We start from the raw sequence: 18,930 nt of genomic DNA on the forward strand, positions 1-18,930 counted from the left end.
TGTGTTTCCTGGTAGCCGCCGCTTTCCGGGGAAGCGAGACTGCTTTGGCGGGAATGAGGAGTTGGAGGACTGGTTTGAGATGATTCTTGAGCATGAACCCTTTCTCATTCAGGGCTCTTGTCATTTGTCCTTTCAGTTAGTTTATCCACTTCTTAGCAATTGAGGGGGAGTTTTATGGATAAAGGCAGCAGGAGTTTGCCAGAGGTTTGGGGCAGAGGTATAGTCTTTGAATGCAATAAAAGGGAAAATAATTTTTGTGGAACTTCTTCGTTTTTCTGAATGTAGGTGACTGGTAATGAGGTAAAGTCCTTAATACCAGCCCTGCAAACTAAATTGAGTGCTTGCTTGTTAATATTCTGATTTAGGAATGAGGAAACTCATTGTTCCCTGAAGCTAGAAAAATTCATCAGTTGCGCCTGTGTTGCCACTTAAACACTAAGGTCAGGGTTGGGAACCAAGCTGTGTGACTCCCTGAATTGGAGGATGAAATCGTTTTTCATTACTGAAATACCGTCACAAGATTTCCATTTCTCTGTAATTCCTCCTTCTTCCAGTAGTTGGCATTATAGAAAATAGCGTAGCTTGGTATTTTGCCACTGAATGAAACTTGGCCAAATGGCAAAAATAGTTATTGTTTGATAGCTCATGTTAAAGCTCTTTTGTCTTCATTAGTTTATAAGTCTGAAAAATAGGATTTCTGGTGGAAAGATAAAATTATATAAGCCATACTGAGATTATTGATATAGAATCATTTTCTATCCTGTGCTGAGCTGACCAAGATAAACCAAGAATAAAATGAATCCTTGAGGAGGTGCAAGAAATAGGTCATTTCATGAACATAGTAAATGACTAAAAGGTCCAGTTATCACTGCAGTTTAAAGGATATAATTTATGGAAGTGTAGTTGTGTTAGATGATGTTTTTTAAAAGCAACTGAACTATGAGTCAGAAGATGAGTTTCTAATCCTAGTTCTTCCTCTGAAGAAATGAGTTAGGGCAAGTCATATAGCCTCTGTCAGGTAACCTTTATTCATTTGTAAACATACTAACTGAGCTGCCAACCTTATACAGCTATATTGTGAAGATAAAATGGAAGGGCTTATTAAATTGTAAAGTTTTGAACATATTGTTATGTATTATGAAATAGAGTACAAATTGCTTTCGCTTTCCCCAGAACTTTTGGAAGGATTTGAGGTAATAGCTCTAAAATTGCTTTTGTTTCCTACTAATAATGCAAGTTATTTTTGCTCTACCTAAGCCTACTCTGTGTGATTTACAATAACAAGATAGTTACAAATTTACTAAAAAGCATGTATGCCTGACTATAATTAAAATTAATAGTACTGTTATCAATAGTTTAGTACTTAAAATGAAGTATTACCTGCCCTTCATTCTATCAAAAGAAGTGTAGAATCCAGGTCTTTTCCTTGGAGTATAGAGGAAGAAAATGACCTGGACTCAGACCTGTCTTCCAAATAACATAAGTTGAAACTTGAATAACACTTATTTGTCACCTATATAAAATGCAAAAATATTGTTAGAGTATATAAGACCAAGTTGCTAATGGTTGAATTAGTATGGTAATTGTGACTTCTATCTTCTGTTAAACACACTGAATTTATCATGGTGGATTAGATTAAATTTCACTCAAACTCAGTGGAATGGCCAAATTTATTTGTTGTAAGGTGTTTTAAGAACTAACAGCAGGGGTGCCGGAGTAGCACAGTGGTTAAGCGTCTGCCTTCGGCCTAGGGCGTGATCCCGGCGTTATGGGATCGAGCCCCACATCAGGCTCCTCCGCTATGAGCCTGCTTCTTCCTCTCCCACTCCCCCGCTTGTGTTCCCTCTCTCGCTGGCTGTCTCTATCTCTGTCAAATAAATAAATAAAATCTTTAAAAAAAAAAAAACTAAGAGCAATATGTGTGCAATATTAATACAGCATATTTCAGTAGTGTTTGATTAACTTGTAGGAATGAAACAATAGAAATTATTAAGGGATACTTCCCTACTCCAAGCTCCTCTTTATTTTTTTTTGGTCCTTTTCTATGTTTCTACCCATCTTCTGGCATTTTGTTGTTTTTGTTGGTTTTGGCTCAAGCGTGTTTTGTACCCAGGAAGCTTTTCATGTCATCTTAGTCTCCTAACCCACCATCCCCAACAAACCTAGAAGTCTGAGAGCACCAGTTACTACTCTGTGCTCATTTCCCCATCTGTTTCCCCCCACCTCCCAGTTTAGCTTTTTAACACTATTGTAATATAGGTTTACTTATCTATCTCTTACATTAGACTGTGAGTTCTTCGAGGATCAGATCCTTATGTTTCATCTTTGAATCTTCATTTCCTTGCACAGCATTTGCCTCATAATGGACACAAAATGGGTAAATGGCCTTCTGTTAAGAATTAATTATTAACATATATTGAGTCTCTACTGTGCACTGAGGAATGCATCCATGCTTTTGATACAAAGGTTAGAAGACCTGTTCTGAACCTTGAGTACCTTTTGATCTGAGCCAGGACACATAGGTGGGGATAAACATCAGTACAAGGTAGCATATACTAGCTGAGGTGAATGCCTGAACAGTGATTCTTGATCACATGTGTGGATTTACTAAACTTGAAATTGTAAGATTTTTATGTTAGTATGTGCCTTTTCCTGGGGAAAAAGTATGTAGCTGACATCTGTTTTTCCAAGGGATTCTAACCTGAAAAAGGCTGATAAGAAATGAAGTAGATAATAGGTAGTGTAGATATTCTGAGAGAAAAGGATGTTGTAATCTGGACTGGTATCATTGTCTCCTTTTGTAGTTGCCCAGACAAATGAGGCAAAAATTGCCAGCTACCTTAAAAATGCCTCTTTGCCATTATGAATGGCTTTATATCCTAAAGCCAAACTAATTACGTATCAGAGTCTCTGCAGTTTTTATAGTACTGACAAATGTATTGTGATATTTTTTGGACTAAATATTAATAATATCTCAAATGTGCTTTTTAAATATTGTTATCTATCATTTGTCTCATAAATTGTGGCCTAGTTAGCTAGTAGAATGTTGGGTCTTATAAGAAGTATTGCATGTAAGGATTACTTACGGCTCATCATTTGAAGTCATTTAAGGACCAATTCTGAGCAATTCACTCTGAAAACTAAAATACAAAGGGAAATATGAATTGTGCGGGATTTGAGTTCCTTCTTGTTCTTTTATTCAGCAGTTACTGCTCAATTATCTATCTCTAGGCTTCAGTCTTCACATCTGTAAAATGAGGGAAGTTGACAAATGATTTCTAGGGTTCCTTTCAATTCTGATGCTCTCCCTGTATTTCTGTGATCTCAAACTCTACCTACCAGAAATACACAAGGGATGATCAAGATGCTGGGAGATGAAAAAGAGAAAAATTGGATTCATAATGCCACTTCTTCTTATCAAATGTATGAATAAAAAATCTATGATATTGTTATCACTGCTTTATTCCGGGACAGGTAGGTGCCAGTGGAACATTTTTTTAAAGATTTTATTTGACAGAGAGCGAGAGAGCACAAGCAGGGGGAGTGGCAGAGGAAAAGGGAGAAGCAGGCTCCCCCCCTGAGCAGGGAGCCTGATACGGGGCTCAGTCCCAGGACCCTGGGATCATGACCCGAGCTGAAAGCAGATGCTTAAAAAACGTTTTTATTTCTTTCCTCTTACCACCATTTTTCCCATCCTCTACTTCTGTGTGCCCAAAGAACTGCATAACCCTACTATTAGCACTTGGAATCGAATAGCTTTCTGTCCTACTGTGTTTGGAAAACTTTTACTTGGTGTTGCTCCACTACTTCAGAGAGGCAGACAGGACATGAGATTTCTACTATGAAATTCTTCTAGTAAGCTGACTATAACAATTTTTCTTGAGGTAGCAGACTGAAATCTTAAAGCAAGACGTCATTATGTATGCATAATAAATATGTTGAACCCTAATGATTCTTATTTATTGAAATTTTAAAGCAATGGTATATTAAGACATAGCTGATTATCATCCTTTGCCTGTCAGGAGTGTAATTGCAAATAAGTTAACTCATAGAATGTTTTAAAGAGACAGTGGGACTTTTTATTCCCTAACTATATTGTCAAATTAAGATATGTGACTTAGTCATGAGGTGGTAATGAAAACTTATTGAACACCTATAGGTGCTAAATGTTGTGCTAAGGATTTTGTATATATTATCACAGACTCTCAAAACAACACTGTAAGACATGTGGTAGTATAATTTTATAGGAGAGGAAATTAAAGCTAAGAAAGCCACATTGCTTATAAGCACAGAATAAAGAATCTGGGCTGGCCTCCCATGTCTCTGTTGTATTCACTTTAACATAGTACCTCCACATAGAACATAATTCATTTATGTTTGATGGAATCCTAGGGTTATACAGAGATACTTTATATATATATTGACATTCTACTTGAGATTTTGCTTTAAAAAGAGTTTGAGAAACCATGTGGCTACACAATCACTTTAGGAAAGCCTAGCCTATGTTCTCTTGAAAGCATTTCCTAGTAAAAGGTACACCTAGGAGAGGTAATGTTTTGCATTTTTTAAATTTATTTTTTCAATTAAAGAATATTTTATTTACTTATTTTTATTATGTTATGTTAGCCGCCATACATTAGTTTTTGGTGTAGTGTTCAATGATTCATTAGTTGGATGTAACACCCAGTTCTCATCACAACACGTGCCCTCTTATTACCCATCACCTGGCTACCCCATTGACCCACACCCCTCCCTTCTGTAACCCTGTTTGTTTCCCAGAGTCCATAGTCTCCCATGGTTTGTCTCCCTCTCTGATTTCCCCCTCTTCAGTTTTCCCTTCCTTTCCCTATTGTCCTCCATGCTATTCCTTATGTTCCACATATGAGTGAAGCCATATGATAATTGTCTTTCTCTGCTTGACCTATTTCACTTAGCATAATCCCCTCCAGTTACAGCCACGTGGATGCAAATAGTGGGTATTCATCCTTTCTGATGGTTGAGTAGTATTCCATTGTATATATGAACTACATCTTCTTTATCCATTCATCTATTGAAGGACATCTTGGCTCCTTCCACAGTTTGGCGATTGTGGACATTGCTGCTACGAACGTTGTGGTGCACGTGCCCCTTCTTTTCACTACATCTGTATCTTTGGGGTAAATACCTAGTAGTGCAATTGCTGAGTCGTGGGGTATCTCTATTTTTAATGTCTTGAGGAAACTCCATACTGTTTTCCAGAGTGGCTATACCAGCTTTCATTCCCACTGCATAAAAAGGTTCCCCTTTCTCCACACCCTTGACAATATTTGTTGTTCCCTGTCCTGTTAATTTTTGCCATTCTAACTGGTGTAAGGTGGTATCTCATTGTGATTTTGATTTGTATTTTCCTGATGTCTAGTGATGTTGAACATTTTTCATGTATCTGTTAGCCATTTGTATGTCTTCTTTAGAGAAGTGTCTGTTCATGTCTTCTGCCCATTTCTTGACTTATTTATTTGTTTTTTGGGTGTTGAGTTTGAGAAGTTCTTTATAGATGTTGGATACCAGCCCTTTATCTGTAATGTCATTTGCAAACACCTTCTCCCATTCAGTGGGTTGCCTCTTAGTTTTATTGACTGTTTCCTTTGCTGTGCAGAAGCTATTTATCTTGATGAAGTCCCAAAGTTCATTTTTGCTTTTGTTGCCCTTGCCTTTGGAGGCTTGTCTTGAATGAAGTTGCTGTGCCCAAGGTCAAAGAGGTTACTGCCTCTGTTCTCCTCTAGGATTTTGATGGATTCCTGTCTCACATTGAGTTTATCTTTGTGTATGGTGTCAGGGAGTAGTCCAGTTTCATTCTTCTTCATGTGGCTGTCAAATTTTCCCAGCACCATTTACTGAAAAGACTCTTTTTTCCATTGGATATTTTTTCTCTGATTTGTTGACGATTAGTTGACCATAGAGTTGAAGGTCCATTTCTGGGCTCTGTATTCTGTTCCAGTGATTTATGTGTCTGTTTTTGTGTCAATACCATGCTGTCTTGATGATCACTGCTTTGTAATATAGCTTTAAGTCAGGCATTGTGATGCCCTTGGCTTTGGTTTTCTTTTTCAACATTCCCCTGGCAATTCAGGGTCTTTTCTTGTTCCATACAAATTTTAGGATTGTTTGCTCCACCTCTGTGAAAAATGTTGATGGTATTTTGATAGGGATTGCATTGAATGTGTAGATTGCTCTGGGCAGCATGGACATTTTAACAGTGTTTATTCTTCCAGTACATGAACATCGAATGTTTTTCCATCTTTTTGTGTCTTCCTCAATTTCTTTCTGAAGTGTTCTGTAGTTTCTAGAATGCAGAGCCTTTCCCCTTTTGTTTAGGTTTATTCCTAAGTATCGTTTTTGACACAATTGTAAATGGGATTGATTTCTTAATTACTTTCTTCAGTCACATTGTTAGTGTATAGGAATGCAACTGATTTCTGTGCATTGGTTTTGTATCCTGCCACGTTGCTGAATTGCTGTATGAGTACTAGTAATTTGGGGGTGAAGTCTTTTAGGTTTTCCACGTAAAGTATCACGTCATCTGTGAAGAGAGAGCATTTGACTTGCCAGTTTGAATGCCTTTTACATCTTTTTGTTGTCTGATTGGTGAAGGTGGGACATCTAGTGCTATGGTGAACAAAAGTGGAAGAGTGGGCATCCCTGTCGTGTTCCTGACCTTAAGGGAAAAGCTCTCAGTTTTTTCCCATTAGGAAAGATTTTTGCTGTGGGCTTTTCATAAATGGCTTTTGTGATATTGAGGAATATTCCTCTATCCCTATGTTTTGAAGAGTTTTAATCAGGAAAGAGTGCTGTATTTTGTCAAATGCTTTTTCTTCAACAATTGAGAGGATCAAATAGTTCTTGTATCTTCTTTTGTTAATGTGTTGTATCATGTTGATTGATTTGCAAATGTTGAACCACCCTTGCATCCCAGGAATAAATCTCACCTGGTGGTGAATAATCCTTTTAATGTACTGTTGGATGCTATTGGCTAGGATCTTGTTGAATATTTTGGCATCCCTGTTCATCAGGGATATTGGTCTTTAATTCTCCTTTTTGATGGGGTCTTTGTCTGGTTTTGGGATCAGGGTAATGCTGGCCTCATAGAATGAGTTTGGAAGTTTTCCTTCCAGTTGTTATTTTTTGAAACAGCTTCAGAGCAATAGGTATGATTTCTTCTTTAATGTTTGGTAGAGTTCCCCTGGGAGGCCATCTGGCCCTGGACTCTTGTTTTTTGGGGAGGTTTTTGATTACTGTTTCAAAAACCTTGCTGGTTATTCATCTGTTCAGATTGTCTGTTTCTTCCTGTTTCAGTCTTGGTAGCTTATAAGTATCCAGGAATGCATCCATTTCTTCCAGATTGCCTGATAGCTGCTGGTAATAAGTTCTAATATTGTCTCTATTTCCTTGGTATTGGTCATGATTTCTCCCCTTTCATTCATGATTTAATTAATTTGTGTCCTTTCTATTTTCTTTTGGATAAGTCTGACCAGAGGTTTATCGATCTTATTAATTCTTTCAAAGAACCAGCTTCTAGTTTCCTTGATCTCTTCTACTGTTCTTCTAGTTTCTATTTCATTAATCTCTGCTCTAATCTTTATTATTTTCTTCTCTTGCTTGGTTTAGTCTTTATTTTCTGTTCTTTCTTCAGGTCCTTTAGGTGTAAGTTTAGCTTGTGCATTTGGGATTTTTCTAATTTTTTGAGAGAAGCTTGGATGGCTATGTACTTCCCTCTAAGGATCACCTTTGCAGTATCCAACAGGTTTTTAACCAATCTGTTTTCATTTTCCTTGGTGTGCATGAATTGTTTAAGTTGCTCTTTAATTTCCTGGTTGACCCATTCATTCTTTAGCAGGATGATTTTTAACCTTCAAGTGTTTGTTTTCCATCCAAATTTTTCCTTGTGGTTGAGTTCCAATTTCAAAGCACTGTGGTCTAAAATCTGCAGGGAATAATCTCTATATTTTGTTATCAGTTGAGACCTGATTTGTGACCCAGTATGTGGTCTGTTCTGCATCAAGTTCCATGTGCTCTTGAGAAGAATGAGTATTCCATTGTTTTAGAATGGAATATTCTGTGTATATATATGAAATCCATCTGGTCCAATGTGTCCTTCAAAGCTCTTATTTCTCTGTTGATCTTCTGCTTAGGTGATCTTTCTTTTGCTGTGAGTTGTGAGTTGAAGTTTCCTACTTTAAAATATTATTATCAGTATGATTCTTTATTTTTTTTATCAGTTGGTTTATGTAGTTGGCTGCTCCTGTGTTGGGGGCATAGATACTTACAATTGTTAGATTTTCGTGCTACATAGGCCCTTTACATATGATATCGGGTCCCTCTACATCTCTTCCTACAGTCTTTGGTTTAAAATCTAATTTGTCTCATATGAGGATTGCTACCCCAGCTTTCTTTTGAGGTCTGGTGGCATGGTAAATGGTTCTCCATCCCCTAACTTTCAGTCTAGATGTATGTTTAGGTTCAAAATGAGTCTCTTGTAGACGGCATATGAATGGGTCCTGTTTTTTGAATTCAATCTGAAACCCTGTGTCTATTGTGGGAGCATTCAGCCCATTCACACTGAGAGTAACTATTGAAAGATATGAATTTAGTACCATTGCATTGCCTGTAAAGTCCCTATTTCTGTAGATCATTTCAGTTTATTTCTTGTCTATATTACTCTTGGGTTCTGTCTTCACTTACAGAAACCCCCTTAATATTTTTCTTACAGGGCTGGCTTGGTGGTCACATATTCTTTCAGTTTCTGTCTGTCGTGGAAGCTCTTTATCTCTCCTTCCATTCTGAATGATGGCCTTGCGAGTTAAAATATTCTTGGCTGCATGTTCTTCTCATTTAGTACCCTGAACATGTCTTGCCAGCCCTTTCTGGCTTGCCAGGTTTCTGTGGATAGGTCTGATGTTGCTCTGATGTTCCTCCCTCTGTATATAAGAAATCTCTTCCCCCTAGCTGCTCTTAAGATAGCTTCCTTGGCTCTACGATTCTCAAGCTTCACTGTTATATGTCAATGTGTTGATCTGTTTTTATTGATTTTTAGAGGGGTCCTCTCTGCCTCTTGGACATGTATGCTTGTTTCCATTCCCCAGATTAAGGAAGTTCAGAGCTATGATTTGCTGAAATATACCTTCTAGTCCTCTCTCTTCACCCCCTGGGGGATCCCAATAATTCTGACATTGGAATTTTTCATGGCATCACTGATGTCTCTAAGTCTATTTTCATGGCCTCCTAGCTGCCTGTCCCTGTCTTCTGCAGCATCTTTCCTTTCTATTAGCCTAACTTCTAGGCCACTGATTCGTTCTTCTACCACCTCATTTACCCTGGCTAGAGTATCCAGTTTAGACTCCATCTCATTCATAGCATTTTTAATTTCAGACTGGTTAGATTTCATTTCTGCCCTTAGAGTTTCTATACTGTCACTAATTTTTTTTTGTCAGCTGAGCTATTGACTTCATGGTTGCTATCCTGAAGAGTATATCTGACATCTTCCTTATATCCATACCCATTAGGTCTGTGACAGAGGACACTGTCTCTGGGTCTTTTCTTTGTTGGGAGCTCCTCCTCTTAGTCATTCTGTCGAGGCATGGTTGAGTGAATGAAAGGAGTCCAAAATATCAACCATGACCCAAGCAAAACGCACCTTATAAAAAATCTGAAGCGTTCAAAAGCTACCACAGAAATGTAACCAAAGCCAAGATGATTCAATAGAATATAAAAGAAAAAGGGGGGCAGGGAGAGATATTATAATCTCTCAGAGTGAACAGAGCAGGGTGATCTGCCTCTTCCTGATTGATTTTTGGACTGTGTGTTAGAAGACACTATATACCAAAATTGCAAAGAAATCAGAAAAAAAATATGTATATAAATTGAATAGAGTGAAAAATGGGCTAGTATGGGGCATAAATCTATAAAACGTGAAAAAAATAAAAGTTAAGAAATGTCTTAAAAACATAGTTTGGGAAATAAGAATCTATCTGAAACGGAAAGAAGTAAGGAAAAAAAAAGTAAGAAAAGAAACTGAAAAAGAAATGTAAAAGTTTTGCCCAAAGTATAAACAAGTTGTGAGGGAACACCTGGAACTCCCTCTATTTTTTCCCCCCTGGTGCTGGAGTTTTACAGTCCTGTGGAAAATAAGCTTATCATTCACCTCTTCTTCCAGTATGTCTTCTTGGGGAGGAGCCTGCTGTTCCACCTTTCAGGCATCTCTGCCTGGGTTGAGTTGCCCTACCCCTTGTCAGGGGGATGGGCTTAATGTGAACTGGTCATCTGTTTGGCTTTTGGTCCCTGGTATCTTTCCGCTTCTCTTTAGAGGGTCAGAGCAAATATGACTGAGGGAAATCTCCAGCCCAGAGCCACAAGTTTTTATTCCCACCCCTCAACAAATCTTTCAGGTCAAAACATCTCCACTTCTGCGCATACCAAAATCCACAGACTTGTGCAATTTGTGCCCGCTGTACCTCTCCCAGGGGACCCACGGGACCCGTAAGCATCTCTGTGCTTTGTGACTTTGCAATTGCTAGTGGCTGTGGGCTCACACATGCACCTTCTTCTGCAGCTCCCAGGTCATTCTGGGGGCTTCCCCAGTGTCCCTTTGGGCGTCACACCATCCTGAGAGCTGTTGCCCAGTCGTGAGCTCTTTGTGTGTCAAACTGCCGAATCCTGTATCTCCTGCTGGATGCACCTCTCCCAGGGGAGTTATGGGGACCCGCGAGCATCTCTGTGCTTTGTGACTCCACAACTGCTGGTGGCCGTGGGCTCACATGTGCACCCTCTTCTGCGGCTCCCTGGTCATGCTGGTTGCTGCCCCAGTGTCCTTTCATGGGCCACACCACCCTGAGAGCTGTTGTCCTGTTGTGGGCACAAGCTGTTTTATATCCCCCCTAGGATGTTAAACATCCCACACCTTCTAGTCCTTTTTAGGGTGGTCAGGCACAGGGTGGTCTCCCTACTGGCTCAGCTTGCGTTTTATTGTGACTAGAGCCGAAAGTCCCTTCTGGGCTCACTGACCATAACCAGTCTCCCCACTCCACTGCTTGGGCACTCTCTCGGTTCAGGCTCCCCTGTTCTTTCTGAGTCTCCTGGGATCCTGAGACCATAATGAACCACCTAGAATTCTGCCCTATTCATCCCCTGTGCCCTTTTGAGAAGGGGGTTCCTCTCACTACAGCAGACTTCCAAGGGTCTCGATTTTTTGCTCTGGTGTTACATCACTTTCCAGTGGCCAGCTAATGGAGGTTCCCTTCCCCTTCTGTTTATCTTCTGATATTTCCCGCGAAGATTCAAGGTTCTACACCTCCTACCTTACAAAAAGTAGTCATTTTTCTGCTTGTGGAGATCCAGATAAATCTTCTTACGTATCGGGGCACCTGGGTAGCTTAGTTGTTGAGTGTCTGCCTTTGGCTTGGGGCATGATCCCAGGGTCCTGGGATCAAGCCCCACATCGGGCTCCCTGCTTTGCTGGGAGCCTGCTTCTTCCTCTCCCTCTCCCCCTGGTTGTGTTCCCTCTCTCTCTGGCTGTCTCTCTCTCTGTCAAATAAATAAATAAAATCTTTAAAAAAATCTTTTTACGTATCAGGTTGAATTCGTGTATGTTCAGAATGGTTTGATAGATATCCAGCTAAATTCAAGGAACCAGATGAAACGAGGTCCCCTACTCTGCTGCCATCTTGCCCGTCTCTATATCTACACTTTCTAAAATTCAAGTATAATTATCATCCAGTGTTATATTAGTTTCACGTTACAGTGTAAATATTCAACAATGTTATACATTGCTCAATGCTCATTACAATATGTATATACTTAATCCCCTTCACCTATATCACCCATCCTCCCATCCACCTCCCCTCTGGTAAACACCAGTATTCTGTATTGAAGATTATGTTTTATTGTTTGTATCTTTTTTCTTTGTGTGTTTGTTTCTTAAATTCCACATGAGTGAATTCATATGGTATTTATCTTTCTGTGACTTATTTTACATAGCATTATATCCCTCTAGATCCATCCATGTTGTTGCAAATGGCAAGATTTCATCCTTTCATATGGCTGAGTAATATTCCATGTTGTATATATGCTACATTTTTATCCATGCATTTGTGAATGGACATTTCAATTGCTTACCTATCTTGGCTGTTGTAAATAGTGCTGCAATAAGTGTAGGGGTGCATATATCTTATTAAATTAGTATTTTCATTTTCTTCAGGTAAATACCCAGTAGTGGAATTATTGGATCATATGGTGATTCTGGTTTTTTTTTTTTAATTTTTTGAGGAACCTCTCTACAATTTTCCATAGTGACTGCACCAATTTACAGTACTATTAATAGTACGTGAGGGTTCCTTTTTCTCCATTTTCTTGCGAACACTTGTTTCTTGTGTTGTTGATTTTAGCCATTCTGACAGGTATGAGGTGATAACTCATTGTAGTTTTGATTTATATGTCCCTGATGATTAGTGATGTTGAGCATCTTTTCATGTGTTTGTAGGCAATCTGTATTCCTTCTTTGGAAAAAATGTTCAAGTCCTTTGCCCATTTTTTTTTAAAAATTCAATTATTATTATTTTGGTATTGAGTTGTATAAGTTTCTTGTATATTTTGTATACTAACCCTTATTGGATATATCATTTGCAAATATCTCTTCCAGTCATTAGGTTATCTTTTTGTTTTGTTTATGGTTTCCTTTGCCATGCAAAAGGTTTTATTTTGGGATAGTCCCAATAGTTTAATTTTCCTTTCATTTTCCTTGCCTTCGGAGACATACCTAGATTTCTACATCTGATGTCAAATAAATTACTGCCTATTTTTTCATCTAGGAATTTTATAGCTTCAGGCCTCACTTTTGGATCTTTAATTCATTTTGTGTTTATTTCTGTATATGGTGTAAGAAAGTGGTCCAATTTCATTCTTTTGCATGTAGCTGTCCAGTTTTCCAGCACCATTTGTTGAAGAGACTCTTTTTTTTCTATTGTATATTGTTGCCTTCTACATCATAGATTAATTAGTTATATGAGCATGAATTTATTTCTGGGCTCTCTATCCAGTTCTGTTTATCTATATGTCTATTTTTGTGCAAGTGACATACTGTTTTGTTTACTATCTCTTTGTCATATGTTTTGAAATCTGGGGTTGGGATACCTCCAGCTTTGTTCCTTCTCAAGATTGCTTTGACTATTTGTGTTCTTTTGTGGCTCCATACAAATTTTAAGATGATTTATTCTAGTTCTGTGAAAAATTCTCTTTGTATTTTGATAGGGATTGCATTACACCTGTAGATTATATTAGGTACTATGGAAATTTTAACAATATTTGGTCTCCTAATCCATAGGCATGGGATACCTTTCTATCATCTTCAATTTCTTTCATCAGTGCTTTCTAGTTTTCAGAGTATAGGTCTGTTACCTCCTAGGTTAAATTCATTCCTACATATTTTTATTATTTCTGTTGCAATAGTAAATGAGATTTTTTTGAAATTTCATTTTCTGCAGTGATTTAAAGAATGCCTGGGACACACAAGGGGGAGATTATTTGCTCTTCCTGGAGTGCTTCCATGAGAGCTAGCATTCACTGAGATGCTATTCCATCAATATAGGAGCTGGGTGGCACCACTTCCCTGCCCTGCCCCTCACCATAAACACAAAGCCACCTGTGGGAGACAGCACACTGCCAACACTGGCTCCTTAACTTGCTGACATCAAGCCCCACACCCCAGCAATCTGCCAGGACTGCCCTTCTCAGTCAGGCTTGTCTCAGTCCCAGTACAGTGGGCCCCACCCCCAGGCCAGGACAAGCCCCTGCCCAGACTGTGTCTCTAAAGCCTGGAGTTTTAAAGGTCAGCATGTTTGGCTGAGATAGAACTTGGAGAGCACTGTGTTGCATCTGAGAAGGCAGGCAAAAAAGCCCGAGGCTGACAGCATGGAAACAGTGATCTCAGCAATATGTGGGGCACACAGTGGGGAGATTATTTGCTCTTCTTGGAGTGCTTCCCTGAGAGGCAACATTGTAGAGATGCCTCTCTAGGAACAAAGGAGCTGGTTGACACCATTTCCCTCCCCTACCCCTCAGCATAAACACAGAGCCACCTGTGGGAAATAGCACAGCACAAACACTGGATGCCTATATTATTTACAACAAGCCCTACCCCCCTGTACTTTGTTTTTACGAACCTCCTTGTCAAGCTTACCTCAGTCCCAGAGTGGCAAGCCTCTTCCCCAGAAGACCAGCACAAACCCCTACCCACACCACATCTCCCAACCAGAGAGTTGTTCAGGGCCTCAGTTCTTGTGGAAGTATTATCAGGTCTCATTTCATAAACAGACCAGAGCACACCTACTTAAAACTCACCACATTCAGGCCACTACCAAATGCTGCCCAGAGAAGACAAGCAGAGCCTCTGCAGATGACTGGTCTGAAGGATAGAGCAGCCCAAACACAACAGTATAGTACACGAAGCACACATCAGAGACACTTCCCGAAGTGCCAGGCCCTGGACACTACATGATCTCTTTTACATAAAGCCATTACTTTCAGGATCAGGAGACATAACAGGCTTTTCTAACACAGAAGAAGGCAGAGGAATTCATCCCAGAGGAAAGAACAAGATAAGCCCATGGCCAAAATCTAAGTGAAAGATATAAGTAATGTGCCTAATGGAGAATTTCAAAAAACAATCACAATACTAACTGGGCTTGGGAAAAGTATAGAAAATGTGAGGCACACACCACACAGATAAAAGAGTTAGAAGAGAATCAGAGATAAGGAATTCAATAAATGAGATTGGAAACAAGCTTGATATCATGAGCAGGCTGGAAAAAGAAAGGAAGTAATTGGTGACATACAAGATAAAAGAAAATAATGAAGCTGAAAAAAAGAATTATGAAATAGACTTCAGGAACTCAGTGACTTCATTAAATGTAATAACATTACTCTTATAGGAGTCCCACAAGATGAAGATAGAGAAAATGAGGCAAACAGTTTATTTGAAGAAATAAGGGCTGAAACCTTCCCTAATCTGGGGAATGAAAGAGACATCCAGGCAGGAGGCACAGAGAACTCCCATCAAAATCAACAAAAGCAGGCCAACACCAAGACATATTGTAAATAAATTTACAAAATACGGTGATAAAGAAAAAAAATCTTAGCAGCAAAACAAAGCAGTCCTTAACTTACAAGGCTAGCTGGATATTTCTCAACAGAACTTGTCAAGCCATAAGAGAGTGGCATGATACATTCAGCATGCTGAATGGGAAGAATTTGCAGCCAAGAATCGTCTATCCAGCAAGGCTATCATTCAGAATAGAAGGAGAGATAAAGTTTCCTAGACAAACTAAAGAGTTCATGACCACTAAACCAGCCCTGCAAGAAATATTAAAGGGGACTCTTTGTATGGAAGGGAAAGACCAAAAGTGACAAAGACAAGAAAGGAACAGAGAATATCTCCAGATAGAATAATAAAACAAGTAATAAAATGGCACTAAGTACACATTTATCAATAGCTACTCTGAATGTAAATGGACTAAATAGTCCAATGAGAAGACATAGGGTTTCAGAATGGATTAAAACAAAACAAAACAAACAAAAAAACAACAACACAGGACCATTCTGTATACTGCCAAAAGAGACTCATTTTGGATCTAAAGACACCTGCAGGTTGAAGTAAGGGGATCGGGAAACATTTATCATGCAAATGGATGTCAAAAGAAAGCCAGAGTACCAACACTTACATCAAACTAGACTTTAAAACAAAGACTGCAACAAGAGGTAAAGAAGAGCACCAAATCGTAATAAAGGTGACAAACCAACAAGAAGATCTAACAATATTTAGTATTTATGCACCCAACATAAAAGCACCCAAATATATGAAATAATAACATACATAAACTAATTGGAATAGTACAATAATAGTAGGGAGCAGTAACACCCCACTTATACCAATGGACATATCATCTAAACAGAAAATGAACAAAGAAACAATGGCTTTGAATGACACACTGGAACAGGTGGACTTAACAGCTCTATTTGGAACATTCCATCTTAATGCAGCAGAATACATGTTCTTTTCAAGTGCACAGGGGACATTCTCCAGAATAGATCACATATTAGCTCATAAAGCACACCTAAAGAAATACAGAAAGATTAAAATCATACCATACAACTTTTCTGACCACAACGCTACAAAAGTAGAATTCAACCACAAGAAAAAAATTCAAAATCAATGCTCAGAAATCAGTTGCATTTCTATACATGAATAATGAGATTGAAGAAAGAGAAATTAGGGAATCCATCCCATTTACAATAGCACCAAAAACCATACATTACCTTGGAATTAACTTAACCAGAGACGTAAAGGACCTATATTCTAGAAACTATAAATCACTCTTGAAAGACATTGAGGAAGACATAAAAAGATGGAAAAATATTCCATGCTCATGGATCGGAAGAATTAACATAGTTAAAATGTCCATGCTACCCAGAGCAATCTACACTGTCAATGCTATCCCGATCAAAATAGCAAGGACATTTTTCAAAGGACTGGAACAAATAGTCCTTACATTTGTATGGAACCAGAAAAGGCCCCGAATCGCCAAGGAACTGTTGAAAAGGAAAAACAAAGCTAGGGGCATCACAATGCTGGATTTTGAGCTGTACTACAAAGCTGTGATCGGAAAGTCTAAAAATACATAAAGGTTAAACATGTTCCTAAACAATAAGTAGCTCAACCAGGAAGTCAAAGAAGAAATAAAATATACATGGAAACAAATGAAAAAGAAAACACAACATTGCAAAACCTTTGGGATGCAGCAAAAGTGGCTCTAAGAGGGAAGTATATAGCAATGCAGGCCTACCTTAAGAAGCAAAAAAAAAAAAAAAAAACCCAAACCCTCAAATAAACAACCTATCCTTATACCTGAAGAGGTAGAAAAAGAACAAATGAAGCCTAACACCAGCAAAGGGAAAGAAATAATCATTAGAGCAGAAATAAATGACTAAATGATACAGAACCTAAAAAAAAAAATAATAGAACAGATCAATGAAACCAGGAGCTAGTTCTTTGACAAAATTAATACAATTGATAAAACTCTAGTCGTGATTATCAAAAAAGGAATAAAAAAGGCCCCAAATAAATAAAATTACAAATGAGTGGGGAGAAATAACAGCTAACACCACAGAAATACAAGCAATTATGAGAGAATACTATGAAAAAAAATACGCCAACAGATTGGATTGCATGGAAGAAATGGATACATTCCTAGAAATGTATAAACTACCAAAACAGAAACAGGAAGAAATAGAAAACTTGAACAAACCAATAACCACCAAATAAATTATGAGTAAGAAATCAGAACACTCTCAACAAACAAAAGTCCAGGGCCAAATGGCTTCAAGGGAAATTCTCCCAAACATTTAAAGAAAAGTTAATGTCTATTCTTCTCAAACTATTCCACAAAATAGAAAAAGAAGGGAAACTTTCAAATTCATTCTATGAGGCCAGCATTACCCTGATATCAAAAACATAAAGATTTTACTAAAAAGGAGAAATACAGGCCAATAACCCTGACAAACATGGATGCAGAAATAATAAAATACTAGCAAACCAAATCCAACAATACATTAGAGAAATCATTCACCACGATGAAGTGGGATTTACTCCTGTGTTGCAAGGGTGGTTCAATATCTGCAAAGCAATCAATGTGATATGCCACATTAAGAAAGGAAAGGATAAGAAACATATTATCATTTTAATAGATGTAAAAAAAAAAAGCATTTGACAAAAGTACAACATCCATTTGTGATAAAAGGCCTCAACAAAGTAGGTTTAGAAGGAACATACCTCAACATAATAAAGGCCATCTATGAAACACCCATAGCTAATATCCTAAATATGGAGAAACTGAGTTTTTCCTCTAAGGTCAGGAAGAAGACAAGGATTTCCATTCTCACCACTTTTATTCAACATAGTACTAGAAGTGCTAGCCTCAGCAATCAGACAATGAAAAGAAATAAAAGGCATACAAATAAGCAAGGAAAAAGTGAAAATTTCACTATTTGGAGATTATATGATAATCTATATAGAAAACCCTAAAGACTTGATCAAAAAAACTGCTCAAACGATAAACAAATTCAGTGATTTCTCAGGGTACAAAATCAATGTACAGAAATCTGTTGCAATTCTATACACCAATAATGAAGCAGCAGAAAAAGAAGTCAATGAATCAATCCTGTTTACAATTTCACCAGAACTGTAAGAAACCTAGGAATAAACCTAACCAACGAGGTGAAAGACTCTAAAATTATGTAGCACTGATGAAAGCAATTGAAGATGACACAAAGAAATGGAAAGATGTTCCATGCTCATGGATTGGAAAAAAAAATATTGTTAAAATGTCTGTACTACCCCAAACAATTTACATTTGTAATGCACTCTCAATCAAAATACCAGCAGCATTTTTCACAGAGCTAGAACAAACAATCCTAAAAAGACTCCAGAAAGCCAGAAAAGACTCTGAATAGCCAAAGCAATCTTGAAATAGAAATGCAAAACTGGAGGCATCACAGTTTTGGACTTCAACTATATTACAAAGCTGTAGTGTTGAAAATAGTATGGTACTGGCACAAAAATAGAAACATAGATCAACAGAACAGAATAGAAACCCCAGAAATGAACCCACAGCTATATGGTCAATTAATCTTCAACCAAGCAGGAAGAATATTCAATGGGAAAGATACAGTCTCTTCAAAAAATGGTGTTGGGAAAACAGGACAGCAATATGCAAAAGAATGAAACTGGACCACTTTCTTATGCCATATACAAAAATAAATTGAAAATGGATTAAAGACCTAATTGTGGGACCTGAAACCATAAAAATGCTAAAGGAGAACACAAGAAGCAACTTCTTTGAAATCACC

The 18,930-nt window shown here is 38.1% G+C and overlaps 1 long non-coding RNA gene across 1 annotated transcript in view; it reads left to right on the plus strand.

Annotated features, from left to right (window-relative positions):
• Positions 1-18,930, plus strand: part of LOC103671962 — a 61,247-nt gene that overhangs the window by 465 nt on the left and 41,852 nt on the right. The gene's annotated exons all lie outside the window — the stretch shown is intronic.

This window comes from Ursus maritimus (genome assembly GCF_017311325.1).
Source record: "Ursus maritimus isolate PB19 chromosome X unlocalized genomic scaffold, ASM1731132v1 scaffold_X1, whole genome shotgun sequence".
In the NCBI taxonomy this organism is placed as follows: Eukaryota; Metazoa; Chordata; class Mammalia; order Carnivora; family Ursidae; genus Ursus; species Ursus maritimus.